Source organism: Pleuronectes platessa, chromosome 16 (genome assembly GCF_947347685.1).
Source record: "Pleuronectes platessa chromosome 16, fPlePla1.1, whole genome shotgun sequence".
Lineage (NCBI taxonomy): Eukaryota > Metazoa > Chordata > Actinopteri > Pleuronectiformes > Pleuronectidae > Pleuronectes > Pleuronectes platessa.
In genome coordinates, this window is record NC_070641.1 from 3,786,699 (window position 1) to 3,801,976 (window position 15,278).

General features: G+C 42.8%; 11 non-coding genes across 11 annotated transcripts; all 11 read left to right on the forward strand.

Moving 5' to 3' along the window:
* Nucleotides 1-19: 19 nt before the first annotated feature.
* On the forward strand, nucleotides 20-101 carry trnas-gcu (transfer RNA serine (anticodon GCU)). Its single transcript has one exon. It is a non-coding gene; the product is annotated as a tRNA-Ser (tRNA).
* A 1,425-nt stretch (nucleotides 102-1,526) lies between these two features.
* Nucleotides 1,527-1,608, forward strand: trnas-gcu (transfer RNA serine (anticodon GCU)). Its single transcript has one exon. It is a non-coding gene; the product is annotated as a tRNA-Ser (tRNA).
* Nucleotides 1,609-3,021: 1,413 nt separating this feature from the next.
* Nucleotides 3,022-3,103, forward strand: trnas-gcu (transfer RNA serine (anticodon GCU)). The gene has a single exon. It is a non-coding gene; the product is annotated as a tRNA-Ser (tRNA).
* A 1,413-nt stretch (nucleotides 3,104-4,516) lies between these two features.
* Nucleotides 4,517-4,598, forward strand: trnas-gcu (transfer RNA serine (anticodon GCU)). The gene has a single exon. It is a non-coding gene; the product is annotated as a tRNA-Ser (tRNA).
* Nucleotides 4,599-6,023: 1,425 nt separating this feature from the next.
* trnas-gcu (transfer RNA serine (anticodon GCU)) lies at nucleotides 6,024-6,105 on the forward strand. Its single transcript has one exon. It is a non-coding gene; the product is annotated as a tRNA-Ser (tRNA).
* Nucleotides 6,106-7,518: 1,413 nt separating this feature from the next.
* Nucleotides 7,519-7,600, forward strand: trnas-gcu (transfer RNA serine (anticodon GCU)). The gene has a single exon. It is a non-coding gene; the product is annotated as a tRNA-Ser (tRNA).
* A 1,413-nt stretch (nucleotides 7,601-9,013) lies between these two features.
* On the forward strand, nucleotides 9,014-9,095 carry trnas-gcu (transfer RNA serine (anticodon GCU)). The gene has a single exon. It is a non-coding gene; the product is annotated as a tRNA-Ser (tRNA).
* A 1,413-nt stretch (nucleotides 9,096-10,508) lies between these two features.
* Nucleotides 10,509-10,590, forward strand: trnas-gcu (transfer RNA serine (anticodon GCU)). The gene has a single exon. It is a non-coding gene; the product is annotated as a tRNA-Ser (tRNA).
* Nucleotides 10,591-12,003: 1,413 nt separating this feature from the next.
* Nucleotides 12,004-12,085, forward strand: trnas-gcu (transfer RNA serine (anticodon GCU)). Its single transcript has one exon. It is a non-coding gene; the product is annotated as a tRNA-Ser (tRNA).
* A 1,413-nt stretch (nucleotides 12,086-13,498) lies between these two features.
* trnas-gcu (transfer RNA serine (anticodon GCU)) lies at nucleotides 13,499-13,580 on the forward strand. Its single transcript has one exon. It is a non-coding gene; the product is annotated as a tRNA-Ser (tRNA).
* A 1,413-nt stretch (nucleotides 13,581-14,993) lies between these two features.
* trnas-gcu (transfer RNA serine (anticodon GCU)) lies at nucleotides 14,994-15,075 on the forward strand. The gene has a single exon. It is a non-coding gene; the product is annotated as a tRNA-Ser (tRNA).
* The last annotated feature ends 203 nt before the right edge of the window (nucleotides 15,076-15,278 follow it).

The window sequence follows — 15,278 nt, forward strand, 5'->3', positions numbered from 1 at the left end:
TAAATTCACCTCCGAATAGGACGAGGTGGCCGAGTGGTCAAGGCGATGGACTGCTAATCCATTGTGCTCTGCACGCGTGGGTTCGAATCCCATCCTCGTCGCAGTGAAGTTTACAAGACACAAATTTCTACTCTAATTGACTGAATCGGCTTACTCTGCTGCTTCAGATCATTATCTCAAATGCTGTATTCTCGTCACGTGTACTGACAAAAACGCTGACCAGGACCATCAACCAGGTGCTCTGAATATCTTACCAACTTGAAATGACAGATTAGAAACATATTATTGGGGAAAATATGAGCTTTTAGTTAGTGTCTAAGAACGGTGATACTCCCCCATGTGCTCTCAAATAAAATGTCCTTCCTACTTGGCGGTGGCTCTTTAACTCTGTGAACCATGCTGGAAGGATGGAACAGCATTTCTGTATAATATCAGTCCATGGCATAAAAACAAGGAAATCCATCTTGTTTTAGAAGGGGACTTTATCAAACTGAATTAAAAGACTTTCCCAACCAGACTAAAATCAAGATATAACAAATTTCCTGGAGAATGTGGGCATCGATCCCACTACTTCTCGCATGCTAAGCGAGCGCTCTACCATTTGAGCTAATTCCCCATCTGTAGATATCTCTGTAAATCACTTACTTGTCCAGTGTCCCCTGAGGGCCTGTGATGAGAGACTTCATTCATTTGTCTAGGCAATGTGATCCAGTCTAGGACAGAACAACATACATGCTGAACAGGTTGCCAGGATTTGCCACAGAAGCCATTCTTACACTGGGGAATTAGCTCAAATGGTAGAGCGCTCGCTTTGCATGTGAGAGGTAGTGGGATCGATGCCCACATTCTCCACTATTGAACCCTTTGTGAGTGACATCCATTGTCTTCTACCTCAAGATGAAACTTTTCGGTATCAAACCTATGTGCATAGGCTTGCTTTGGTTTCTTGAAAACCTGTCACTTCTCTTTCCAGATCCTCTTTAAGTTTTAACTTAGTAGTGGGAGGCTACAGGTATTTCAATTCTCTGGCCCATTGCATATCTTGCCATTTCTTGTAACCCTAATGACTCGCACTATAGCGAAATGCTATACACACCTTGATTCAAGGAGCTCCACACAATACCATTTGGTGGGGGGTTAAACGACCTGCAAGTTTTACACACCAACTCTGAGTATAGGTGAAGATCCTAGAGAGATTTAAAACCTGAAACCTCCCACAACTCTTTTAGAACTAAAGAAGCCTCTTGAACGACCAGTGTTACATCTTCAAGAAACACAAGCAAGGCCAGTTGCCTATGTACGCAGGTACAATACCAGAAAACATAAGTTAGAGTCCTGTAGTCCCCTAAATTGTTCTCCAGTAAAGAAATGATCACCAACTGTGGTCTGCACGCATGGGTTAGAATCCTGTTTTTTCAGCAATAGTTTTCTTCTTCTTGTGTCCACAGCCACTTGTCACCATTGTAACAAGTCTCTTAAGAACAGGAAAAGTTTGAATTTCAGGAGATAAATTTACCTCCCAATAGGACGAGGTGGCCGAGTGGTCAAGGCGATGGACTGCTAATCCATTGTGCTCTGCACGCGTGGGTTCGAATCCCATCCTCGTCGCAGTGAAGTTTACAAGACACAAATTTCTACTCTAATTGACTGAATCAGCTTACTCTGCTGCTTCAGATCATTATCTCAAATGCTGTATTCTCGTCACGTGTACTGACAAAAACGCTGACCAGGACCATCAACCAGGTGCTCTGAATATCTTACCAACTTGAAATGACAGATTAGAAACATATTATTGGGGAAAATATGAGCATTTAGTTAGTGTCTAAGAACGGTGATACTCCCCCATGTGCTCTCAAGAAAAATGTCCTTCCTACTTGGCGGTGGCTCTTTAACTCTGTGAACCATGCTGGAAGGATGGAACAGCATTTCTGTATAATATCAGTCCATGGCATAAAAACAAGGAAATCCATCTTGTTTTAGAAGGGGACTTTATCAAACTGAATTAAAAGACTTTCCCAACCAGACTAAAATCAAGATATAACAAATTTCCTGGAGAATGTGGGCATCGATCCCACTACTTCTCGCATGCTAAGCGAGCGCTCTACCATTTGAGCTAATTCCCCAGCTGTAAATCACTTACTTGTCCAGTGTCCCCTGAGGGCCTGTGATGAGAGACTTCATTCATTTGTCTAGGCAATGTGATCCAGTCTAGGACAGAACAACATACATGCTGAACAGGTTGCCAGGATTTGCCACAGAAGCCATTCTTACACAGGGGGATTAGCTCAAATGGTAGAGCGCTCGCTTTGCATGTGAGAGGTAGTGGGATCGATGCCCACATTCTCCACTATTGAACCCTTTGTGAGTGACATCCATTGTCTTCTACCTCAAGATGAAACTTTCCGGTATCAAACCTTTGTGAATAGGCTTGCTTTGGTTTCTTGAAAACCTGTCACTTCTCTTTCCAGATCCTCTTTAAGTTTTAACTTAGTAGTGGGAGGCTACAGGTATTTCCACTCTCTGGCCCTTTGCATATCTTGCCATTTCTTGTAACCCTAATGACTCACACCATAGCGAAATGCTATACACACCTTGATTCAAGGAGCTCCACACAATACCATTTGGTGGGGGGTTAAACGACCTGCAAGTTTTACACACCAACTCTGAGTATAGGTGAAGATCCTAGAGAGATTTAAAACCTGAAACCTCCCACAACTCTTTTAGAACTAAAGAAGCCTCTTGAACGACCAGTGTTACATCTTCAAGAAACACAAGCAAGGCCAGTTGCCTATGTACGCAGGTACAATACCAGAAAACATAAGTTAGAGTCCTGTAGTCCCCTAAATTGTTCTCCAGTAAAGAAATGATCACCAACTGTGGTCTGCACGCATGGGTTAGAATCCTGTTTTTTCAGCAATAGTTTTCTTCTTCTTGTGTCCACAGCCACTTGTCACCATTGTAACAAGTCTCTTAAGAACAGGAAAAGTTTGAATTTCAGGAGATAAATTTACCTCCGAATAGGACGAGGTGGCCGACTGGTCAAGGCGATGGACTGCTAATCCATTGTGCTCTACACGCGTGGGTTTGAATCCCATCCTCGTCGCAGTGAAGTTTACAAGACACAAATTTCTACTCTAATTGACTGAATCAGCTTACTCTGCTGCTTCAGATCATTATCTCAAATGCTGTATTCTCGTCACGTGTACTGACAAAAACGCTGACCAGGACCATCAACCAGGTGCTCTGAATATCTTACCAACTTGAAATGACAGATTAGAAACATATTATTGGGGAAAATATGAGCATTTAGTTAGTGTCTAAGAACGGTGATACTCCCCCATGTGCTCTCAAGAAAAATGTCCTTCCTACTTGGCGGTGGCTCTTTAACTCTGTGAACCATGCTGGAAGGATGGAACAGCATTTCTGTATAATATCAGTCCATGGCATAAAAACAAGGAAATCCATCTTGTTTTAGAAGGGGACTTTATCAAACTGAATTAAAAGACTTTCCCAACCAGACTAAAATCAAGATATAACAAATTTCCTGGAGAATGTGGGCATCGATCCCACTACTTCTCGCATGCTAAGCGAGCGCTCTACCATTTGAGCTAATTCCCCAGCTGTAAATCACTTACTTGTCCAGTGTCCCCTGAGGGCCTGTGATGAGAGACTTCATTCATTTGTCTAGACAATGTGATCCAGTCTAGGACAGAACAACATACATGCTGAACAGGTTGCCAGGATTTGCCACAGAAGCCATTCTTACACAGGGGGATTAGCTCAAATGGTAGAGCGCTCGCTTTGCATGTGAGAGGTAGTGGGATCGATGCCCACATTCTCCACTATTGAACCCTTTGTGAGTGACATCCATTGTCTTCTACCTCAAGATGAAACTTTCCGGTATCAAACCTTTGTGAATGGGCTTGCTTTGGTTTCTTGAAAACCTGTCACTTCTCTTTCCAGATCCTCTTTAAGTTTTAACTTAGTAGTGGGAGGCTACAGGTATTTCCACTCTCTGCCCCTTTGCATATCTTGCCATTTCTTGTAACCCTAATGACTCACACCATAGCGAAATGCTATACACACCTTGATTCAAGGAGCTCCACACAATACCATTTGGTGGGGGGTTAAACGACCTGCAAGTTTTACACACCAACTCTGAGTATAGGTGAAGATCCTAGAGAGATTTAAAACCTGAAACCTCCCACAACTCTTTTAGAACTAAAGAAGCCTCTTGAACGACCAGTGTTACATCTTCAAGAAACACAAGCAAGGCCAGTTGCCTATGTACGCAGGTACAATACCAGAAAACATAAGTTAGAGTCCTGTAGTCCCCTAAATTGTTCTCCAGTAAAGAAATGATCACCAACTGTGGTCTGCACGCATGGGTTAGAATCCTGTTTTTTCAGCAATAGTTTTCTTCTTCTTGTGTCCACAGCCACTTGTCACCATTGTAACAAGTCTCTTAAGAACAGGAAAAGTTTGAATTTCAGGAGATAAATTAACCTCCCAATAGGACGAGGTGGCCGAGTGGTCAAGGCGATGGACTGCTAATCCATTGTGCTCTGCACGCGTGGGTTCGAATCCCATCCTCGTCGCAGTGAAGTTTACAAGACACAAATTTCTACTCTAATTGACTGAATCGGCTTACTCTGCTGCTTCAGATCATTATCTCAAATGCTGTATTCTCGTCACGTGTACTGACAAAAACGCTGACCAGGACCATCAACCAGGTGCTCTGAATATCTTACCAACTTGAAATGACAGATTAGAAACATATTATTGGGGAAAATATGAGCATTTAGTTAGTGTCTAAGAACGGTGATACTCCCCCATGTGCTCTCAAGAAAAATGTCCTTCCTACTTGGCGGTGGCTCTTTAACTCTGTGAACCATGCTGGAAGGATGGAACAGCATTTCTGTATAATATCAGTCCATGGCATAAAAACAAGGAAATCCATCTTGTTTTAGAAGGGGACTTTATCAAACTGAATTAAAAGACTTTCCCAACCAGACTAAAATCAAGATATAACAAATTTCCTGGAGAATGTGGGCATTGATCCCACTACTTCTCGCATGCTAAGCGAGCGCTCTACCATTTGAGCTAATTCCCCATCTGTAGATATCTCTGTAAATCACTTACTTGTCCAGTGTCCCCTGAGGGCCTGTGATGAGAGACTTCATTCATTTGTCTAGGCAATGTGATCCAGTCTAGGACAGAACAACATACATGCTGAACAGGTTGCCAGGATTTGCCACAGAAGCCATTCTTACACAGGGGGATTAGCTCAAATGGTAGAGCGCTCGCTTTGCATGTGAGAGGTAGTGGGATCGATGCCCACATTCTCCACTATTGAACCCTTTGTGAGTGACATCCATTGTCTTCTACCTCAAGATGAAACTTTTCGGTATCAAACCTTTGTGCGTAGGCTTGCTTTGGTTTCTTGAAAACCTGTCACTTCTCTTTCCAGATCCTCTTTAAGTTTTAACTTAGTAGTGGGAGGCTACAGGTATTTCCACTCTCTGGCCCTTTGCATATCTTGCCATTTCTTGTAACCCTAATGACTCACACCATAGCGAAATGCTATACACACCTTGATTCAAGGAGCTCCACACAATACCATTTGGTGGGGGGTTAAACGACCTGCAAGTTTTACACACCAACTCTGAGTATAGGTGAAGATCCTAGAGAGATTTAAAACCTGAAACCTCCCACAACTCTTTTAGAACTAAAGAAGCCTCTTGAACGACCAGTGTTACATCTTCAAGAAACACAAGCAAGGCCAGTTGCCTATGTACGCAGGTACAATACCAGAAAACATAAGTTAGAGTCCTGTAGTCCCCTAAATTGTTCTCCAGTAAAGAAATGATCACCAACTGTGGTCTGCACGCATGGGTTAGAATCCTGTTTTTTCAGCAATAGTTTTCTTCTTCTTGTGTCCACAGCCACTTGTCACCATTGTAACAAGTCTCTTAAGAACAGGAAAAGTTTGAATTTCAGGAGATAAATTTACCTCCCAATAGGACGAGGTGGCCGAGTGGTCAAGGCGATGGACTGCTAATCCATTGTGCTCTGCACGCGTGGGTTCGAATCCCATCCTCGTCGCAGTGAAGTTTACAAGACACAAATTTCTACTCTAATTGACTGAATCAGCTTACTCTGCTGCTTCAGATCATTATCTCAAATGCTGTATTCTCGTCACGTGTACTGACAAAAACGCTGACCAGGACCATCAACCAGGTGCTCTGAATATCTTACCAACTTGAAATGACAGATTAGAAACATATTATTGGGGAAAATATGAGCATTTAGTTAGTGTCTAAGAACGGTGATACTCCCCCATGTGCTCTCAAGAAAAATGTCCTTCCTACTTGGCGGTGGCTCTTTAACTCTGTGAACCATGCTGGAAGGATGGAACAGCATTTCTGTATAATATCAGTCCATGGCATAAAAACAAGGAAATCCATCTTGTTTTAGAAGGGGACTTTATCAAACTGAATTAAAAGACTTTCCCAACCAGACTAAAATCAAGATATAACAAATTTCCTGGAGAATGTGGGCATCGATCCCACTACTTCTCGCATGCTAAGCGAGCGCTCTACCATTTGAGCTAATTCCCCAGCTGTAAATCACTTACTTGTCCAGTGTCCCCTGAGGGCCTGTGATGAGAGACTTCATTCATTTGTCTAGGCAATGTGATCCAGTCTAGGACAGAACAACATACATGCTGAACAGGTTGCCAGGATTTGCCACAGAAGCCATTCTTACACAGGGGGATTAGCTCAAATGGTAGAGCGCTCGCTTTGCATGTGAGAGGTAGTGGGATCGATGCCCACATTCTCCACTATTGAACCCTTTGTGAGTGACATCCATTGTCTTCTACCTCAAGATGAAACTTTTCGGTATCAAACCTTTGTGCATAGGCTTGCTTTGGTTTCTTGAAAACCTGTCACTTCTCTTTCCAGATCCTCTTTAAGTTTTAACTTAGTAGTGGGAGGCTACAGGTATTTCCACTCTCTGGCCCTTTGCATATCTTGCCATTTCTTGTAACCCTAATGACTCACACCATAGCGAAATGCTATACACACCTTGATTCAAGGAGCTCCACACAATACCATTTGGTGGGGGGTTAAACGACCTGCAAGTTTTACACACCAACTCTGAGTATAGGTGAAGATCCTAGAGAGATTTAAAACCTGAAACCTCCCACAACTCTTTTAGAACTAAAGAAGCCTCTTGAACGACCAGTGTTACATCTTCAAGAAACACAAGCAAGGCCAGTTGCCTATGTACGCAGGTACAATACCAGAAAACATAAGTTAGAGTCCTGTAGTCCCCTAAATTGTTCTCCAGTAAAGAAATGATCACCAACTGTGGTCTGCACGCATGGGTTAGAATCCTGTTTTTTCAGCAATAGTTTTCTTCTTCTTGTGTCCACAGCCACTTGTCACCATTGTAACAAGTCTCTTAAGAACAGGAAAAGTTTGAATTTCAGGAGATAAATTTACCTCCCAATAGGACGAGGTGGCCGAGTGGTCAAGGCGATGGACTGCTAATCCATTGTGCTCTGCACGCGTGGGTTCGAATCCCATCCTCGTCGCAGTGAAGTTTACAAGACACAAATTTCTACTCTAATTGACTGAATCGGCTTACTCTGCTGCTTCAGATCATTATCTCAAATGCTGTATTCTCGTCACGTGTACTGACAAAAACGCTGACCAGGACCATCAACCAGGTGCTCTGAATATCTTACCAACTTGAAATGACAGATTAGAAACATATTATTGGGGAAAATATGAGCTTTTAGTTAGTGTCTAAGAACGGTGATACTCCCCCATGTGCTCTCAAATAAAATGTCCTTCCTACTTGGCGGTGGCTCTTTAACTCTGTGAACCATGCTGGAAGGATGGAACAGCATTTCTGTATAATATCAGTCCATGGCATAAAAACAAGGAAATCCATCTTGTTTTAGAAGGGGACTTTATCAAACTGAATTAAAAGACTTTCCCAACCAGACTAAAATCAAGATATAACAAATTTCCTGGAGAATGTGGGCATCGATCCCACTACTTCTCGCATGCTAAGCGAGCGCTCTACCATTTGAGCTAATTCCCCAGCTGTAAATCACTTACTTGTCCAGTGTCCCCTGAGGGCCTGTGATGAGAGACTTCATTCATTTGTCTAGGCAATGTGATCCAGTCTAGGACAGAACAACATACATGCTGAACAGGTTGCCAGGATTTGCCACAGAAGCCATTCTTACACAGGGGGATTAGCTCAAATGGTAGAGCGCTCGCTTTGCATGTGAGAGGTAGTGGGATCGATGCCCACATTCTCCACTATTGAACCCTTTGTGAGTGACATCCATTGTCTTCTACCTCAAGATGAAACTTTTCGGTATCAAACCTTTGTGCATAGGCTTGCTTTGGTTTCTTGAAAACCTGTCACTTCTCTTTCCAGATCCTCTTTAAGTTTTAACTTAGTAGTGGGAGGCTACAGGTATTTCCACTCTCTGGCCCTTTGCATATCTTGCCATTTCTTGTAACCCTAATGACTCACACCATAGCGAAATGCTATACACACCTTGATTCAAGGAGCTCCACACAATACCATTTGGTGGGGGGTTAAACGACCTGCAAGTTTTACACACCAACTCTGAGTATAGGTGAAGATCCTAGAGAGATTTAAAACCTGAAACCTCCCACAACTCTTTTAGAACTAAAGAAGCCTCTTGAACGACCAGTGTTACATCTTCAAGAAACACAAGCAAGGCCAGTTGCCTATGTACGCAGGTACAATACCAGAAAACATAAGTTAGAGTCCTGTAGTCCCCTAAATTGTTCTCCAGTAAAGAAATGATCACCAACTGTGGTCTGCACGCATGGGTTAGAATCCTGTTTTTTCAGCAATAGTTTTCTTCTTCTTGTGTCCACAGCCACTTGTCACCATTGTAACAAGTCTCTTAAGAACAGGAAAAGTTTGAATTTCAGGAGATAAATTTACCTCCCAATAGGACGAGGTGGCCGAGTGGTCAAGGCGATGGACTGCTAATCCATTGTGCTCTGCACGCGTGGGTTCGAATCCCATCCTCGTCGCAGTGAAGTTTACAAGACACAAATTTCTACTCTAATTGACTGAATCAGCTTACTCTGCTGCTTCAGATCATTATCTCAAATGCTGTATTCTCGTCACGTGTACTGACAAAAACGCTGACCAGGACCATCAACCAGGTGCTCTGAATATCTTACCAACTTGAAATGACAGATTAGAAACATATTATTGGGGAAAATATGAGCATTTAGTTAGTGTCTAAGAACGGTGATACTCCCCCATGTGCTCTCAAGAAAAATGTCCTTCCTACTTGGCGGTGGCTCTTTAACTCTGTGAACCATGCTGGAAGGATGGAACAGCATTTCTGTATAATATCAGTCCATGGCATAAAAACAAGGAAATCCATCTTGTTTTAGAAGGGGACTTTATCAAACTGAATTAAAAGACTTTCCCAACCAGACTAAAATCAAGATATAACAAATTTCCTGGAGAATGTGGGCATCGATCCCACTACTTCTCGCATGCTAAGCGAGCGCTCTACCATTTGAGCTAATTCCCCAGCTGTAAATCACTTACTTGTCCAGTGTCCCCTGAGGGCCTGTGATGAGAGACTTCATTCATTTGTCTAGGCAATGTGATCCAGTCTAGGACAGAACAACATACATGCTGAACAGGTTGCCAGGATTTGCCACAGAAGCCATTCTTACACAGGGGGATTAGCTCAAATGGTAGAGCGCTCGCTTTGCATGTGAGAGGTAGTGGGATCGATGCCCACATTCTCCACTATTGAACCCTTTGTGAGTGACATCCATTGTCTTCTACCTCAAGATGAAACTTTTCGGTATCAAACCTTTGTGCATAGGCTTGCTTTGGTTTCTTGAAAACCTGTCACTTCTCTTTCCAGATCCTCTTTAAGTTTTAACTTAGTAGTGGGAGGCTACAGGTATTTCCACTCTCTGGCCCTTTGCATATCTTGCCATTTCTTGTAACCCTAATGACTCACACCATAGCGAAATGCTATACACACCTTGATTCAAGGAGCTCCACACAATACCATTTGGTGGGGGGTTAAACGACCTGCAAGTTTTACACACCAACTCTGAGTATAGGTGAAGATCCTAGAGAGATTTAAAACCTGAAACCTCCCACAACTCTTTTAGAACTAAAGAAGCCTCTTGAACGACCAGTGTTACATCTTCAAGAAACACAAGCAAGGCCAGTTGCCTATGTACGCAGGTACAATACCAGAAAACATAAGTTAGAGTCCTGTAGTCCCCTAAATTGTTCTCCAGTAAAGAAATGATCACCAACTGTGGTCTGCACGCATGGGTTAGAATCCTGTTTTTTCAGCAATAGTTTTCTTCTTCTTGTGTCCACAGCCACTTGTCACCATTGTAACAAGTCTCTTAAGAACAGGAAAAGTTTGAATTTCAGGAGATAAATTTACCTCCCAATAGGACGAGGTGGCCGAGTGGTCAAGGCGATGGACTGCTAATCCATTGTGCTCTGCACGCGTGGGTTCGAATCCCATCCTCGTCGCAGTGAAGTTTACAAGACACAAATTTCTACTCTAATTGACTGAATCGGCTTACTCTGCTGCTTCAGATCATTATCTCAAATGCTGTATTCTCGTCACGTGTACTGACAAAAACGCTGACCAGGACCATCAACCAGGTGCTCTGAATATCTTACCAACTTGAAATGACAGATTAGAAACATATTATTGGGGAAAATATGAGCTTTTAGTTAGTGTCTAAGAACGGTGATACTCCCCCATGTGCTCTCAAATAAAATGTCCTTCCTACTTGGCGGTGGCTCTTTAACTCTGTGAACCATGCTGGAAGGATGGAACAGCATTTCTGTATAATATCAGTCCATGGCATAAAAACAAGGAAATCCATCTTGTTTTAGAAGGGGACTTTATCAAACTGAATTAAAAGACTTTCCCAACCAGACTAAAATCAAGATATAACAAATTTCCTGGAGAATGTGGGCATCGATCCCACTACTTCTCGCATGCTAAGCGAGCGCTCTACCATTTGAGCTAATTCCCCAGCTGTAAATCACTTACTTGTCCAGTGTCCCCTGAGGGCCTGTGATGAGAGACTTCATTCATTTGTCTAGGCAATGTGATCCAGTCTAGGACAGAACAACATACATGCTGAACAGGTTGCCAGGATTTGCCACAGAAGCCATTCTTACACAGGGGGATTAGCTCAAATGGTAGAGCGCTCGCTTTGCATGTGAGAGGTAGTGGGATCGATGCCCACATTCTCCACTATTGAACCCTTTGTGAGTGACATCCATTGTCTTCTACCTCAAGATGAAACTTTTCGGTATCAAACCTTTGTGCATAGGCTTGCTTTGGTTTCTTGAAAACCTGTCACTTCTCTTTCCAGATCCTCTTTAAGTTTTAACTTAGTAGTGGGAGGCTACAGGTATTTCCACTCTCTGGCCCTTTGCATATCTTGCCATTTCTTGTAACCCTAATGACTCACACCATAGCGAAATGCTATACACACCTTGATTCAAGGAGCTCCACACAATACCATTTGGTGGGGGGTTAAACGACCTGCAAGTTTTACACACCAACTCTGAGTATAGGTGAAGATCCTAGAGAGATTTAAAACCTGAAACCTCCCACAACTCTTTTAGAACTAAAGAAGCCTCTTGAACGACCAGTGTTACATCTTCAAGAAACACAAGCAAGGCCAGTTGCCTATGTACGCAGGTACAATACCAGAAAACATAAGTTAGAGTCCTGTAGTCCCCTAAATTGTTCTCCAGTAAAGAAATGATCACCAACTGTGGTCTGCACGCATGGGTTAGAATCCTGTTTTTTCAGCAATAGTTTTCTTCTTCTTGTGTCCACAGCCACTTGTCACCATTGTAACAAGTCTCTTAAGAACAGGAAAAGTTTGAATTTCAGGAGATAAATTTACCTCCCAATAGGACGAGGTGGCCGAGTGGTCAAGGCGATGGACTGCTAATCCATTGTGCTCTGCACGCGTGGGTTCGAATCCCATCCTCGTCGCAGTGAAGTTTACAAGACACAAATTTCTACTCTAATTGACTGAATCAGCTTACTCTGCTGCTTCAGATCATTATCTCAAATGCTGTATTCTCGTCACGTGTACTGACAAAAACGCTGACCAGGACCATCAACCAGGTGCTCTGAATATCTTACCAACTTGAAATGACAGATTAGAAACATATTATTGGGGAAAATATGAGCATTTAGTTAGTGTCTAAGAACGGTGATACTCCCCCATGTGCTCTCAAGAAAAATGTCCTTCCTACTTGGCGGTGGCTCTTTAACTCTGTGAACCATGCTGGAAGGATGGAACAGCATTTCTGTATAATATCAGTCCATGGCATAAAAACAAGGAAATCCATCTTGTTTTAGAAGGGGACTTTATCAAACTGAATTAAAAGACTTTCCCAACCAGACTAAAATTAAGATATAACAAATTTCCTGGAGAATGTGGGCATCGATCCCACTACTTCTCGCATGCTAAGCGAGCGCTCTACCATTTGAGCTAATTCCCCAGCTGTAAATCACTTACTTGTCCAGTGTCCCCTGAGGGCCTGTGATGAGAGACTTCATTCATTTGTCTAGGCAATGTGATCCAGTCTAGGACAGAACAACATACATGCTGAACAGGTTGCCAGGATTTGCCACAGAAGCCATTCTTACACAGGGGGATTAGCTCAAATGGTAGAGCGCTCGCTTTGCATGTGAGAGGTAGTGGGATCGATGCCCACATTCTCCACTATTGAACCCTTTGTGAGTGACATCCATTGTCTTCTACCTCAAGATGAAACTTTTCGGTATCAAACCTTTGTGCATAGGCTTGCTTTGGTTTCTTGAAAACCTGTCACTTCTCTTTCCAGATCCTCTTTAAGTTTTAACTTAGTAGTGGGAGGCTACAGGTATTTCCACTCTCTGGCCCTTTGCATATCTTGCCATTTCTTGTAACCCTAATGACTCACACCATAGCGAAATGCTATACACACCTTGATTCAAGGAGCTCCACACAATACCATTTGGTGGGGGGTTAAACGACCTGCAAGTTTTACACACCAACTCTGAGTATAGGTGAAGATCCTAGAGAGATTTAAAACCTGAAACCTCCCACAACTCTTTTAGAACTAAAGAAGCCTCTTGAACGACCAGTGTTACATCTTCAAGAAACACAAGCAAGGCCAGTTGCCTATGTACGCAGGTACAATACCAGAAAACATAAGTTAGAGTCCTGTAGTCCCCTAAATTGTTCTCCAGTAAAGAAATGATCACCAACTGTGGTCTGCACGCATGGGTTAGAATCCTGTTTTTTCAGCAATAGTTTTCTTCTTCTTGTGTCCACAGCCACTTGTCACCATTGTAACAAGTCTCTTAAGAACAGGAAAAGTTTGAATTTCAGGAGATAAATTTACCTCCCAATAGGACGAGGTGGCCGAGTGGTCAAGGCGATGGACTGCTAATCCATTGTGCTCTGCACGCGTGGGTTCGAATCCCATCCTCGTCGCAGTGAAGTTTACAAGACACAAATTTCTACTCTAATTGACTGAATCGGCTTACTCTGCTGCTTCAGATCATTATCTCAAATGCTGTATTCTCGTCACGTGTACTGACAAAAACGCTGACCAGGACCATCAACCAGGTGCTCTGAATATCTTACCAACTTGAAATGACAGATTAGAAACATATTATTGGGGAAAATATGAGCTTTTAGTTAGTGTCTAAGAACGGTGATACTCCCCCATGTGCTCTCAAATAAAATGTCCTTCCTACTTGGCGGTGGCTCTTTAACTCTGTGAACCATGCTGGAAGGATGGAACAGCATTTCTGTATAATATCAGTCCATGGCATAAAAACAAGGAAATCCATCTTGTTTTAGAAGGGGACTTTATCAAACTGAATTAAAAGACTTTCCCAACCAGACTAAAATCAAGATATAACAAATTTCCTGGAGAATGTGGGCATCGATCCCACTACTTCTCGCATGCTAAGCGAGCGCTCTACCATTTGAGCTAATTCCCCAGCTGTAAATCACTTACTTGTCCAGTGTCCCCTGAGGGCCTGTGATGAGAGACTTCATTCATTTGTCTAGGCAATGTGATCCAGTCTAGGACAGAACAACATACATGCTGAACAGGTTGCCAGGATTTGCCACAGAAGCCATTCTTACACAGGGGGATTAGCTCAAATGGTAGAGCGCTCGCTTTGCATGTGAGAGGTAGTGGGATCGATGCCCACATTCTCCACTATTGAACCCTTTGTGAGTGACATCCATTGTCTTCTACCTCAAGATGAAACTTTTCGGTATCAAACCTTTGTGCATAGGCTTGCTTTGGTTTCTTGAAAACCTGTCACTTCTCTTTCCAGATCCTCTTTAAGTTTTAACTTAGTAGTGGGAGGCTACAGGTATTTCCACTCTCTGGCCCTTTGCATATCTTGCCATTTCTTGTAACCCTAATGACTCACACCATAGCGAAATGCTATACACACCTTGATTCAAGGAGCTCCACACAATACCATTTGGTGGGGGGTTAAACGACCTGCAAGTTTTACACACCAACTCTGAGTATAGGTGAAGATCCTAGAGAGATTTAAAACCTGAAACCTCCCACAACTCTTTTAGAACTAAAGAAGCCTCTTGAACGACCAGTGTTACATCTTCAAGAAACACAAGCAAGGCCAGTTGCCTATGTACGCAGGTACAATACCAGAAAACATAAGTTAGAGTCCTGTAGTCCCCTAAATTGTTCTCCAGTAAAGAAATGATCACCAACTGTGGTCTGCACGCATGGGTTAGAATCCTGTTTTTTCAGCAATAGTTTTCTTCTTCTTGTGTCCACAGCCACTTGTCACCATTGTAACAAGTCTCTTAAGAACAGGAAAAGTTTGAATTTCAGGAGATAAATTTACCTCCCAATAGGACGAGGTGGCCGAGTGGTCAAGGCGATGGACTGCTAATCCATTGTGCTCTGCACGCGTGGGTTCGAATCCCATCCTCGTCGCAGTGAAGTTTACAAGACACAAATTTCTACTCTAATTGACTGAATCAGCTTACTCTGCTGCTTCAGATCATTATCTCAAATGCTGTATTCTCGTCACGTGTACTGACAAAAACGCTGACCAGGACCATCAACCAGGTGCTCTGAATATCTTACCAACTTGAAATGACAGATTAGAAACATATTATTGGGGAAAATATGAGCAT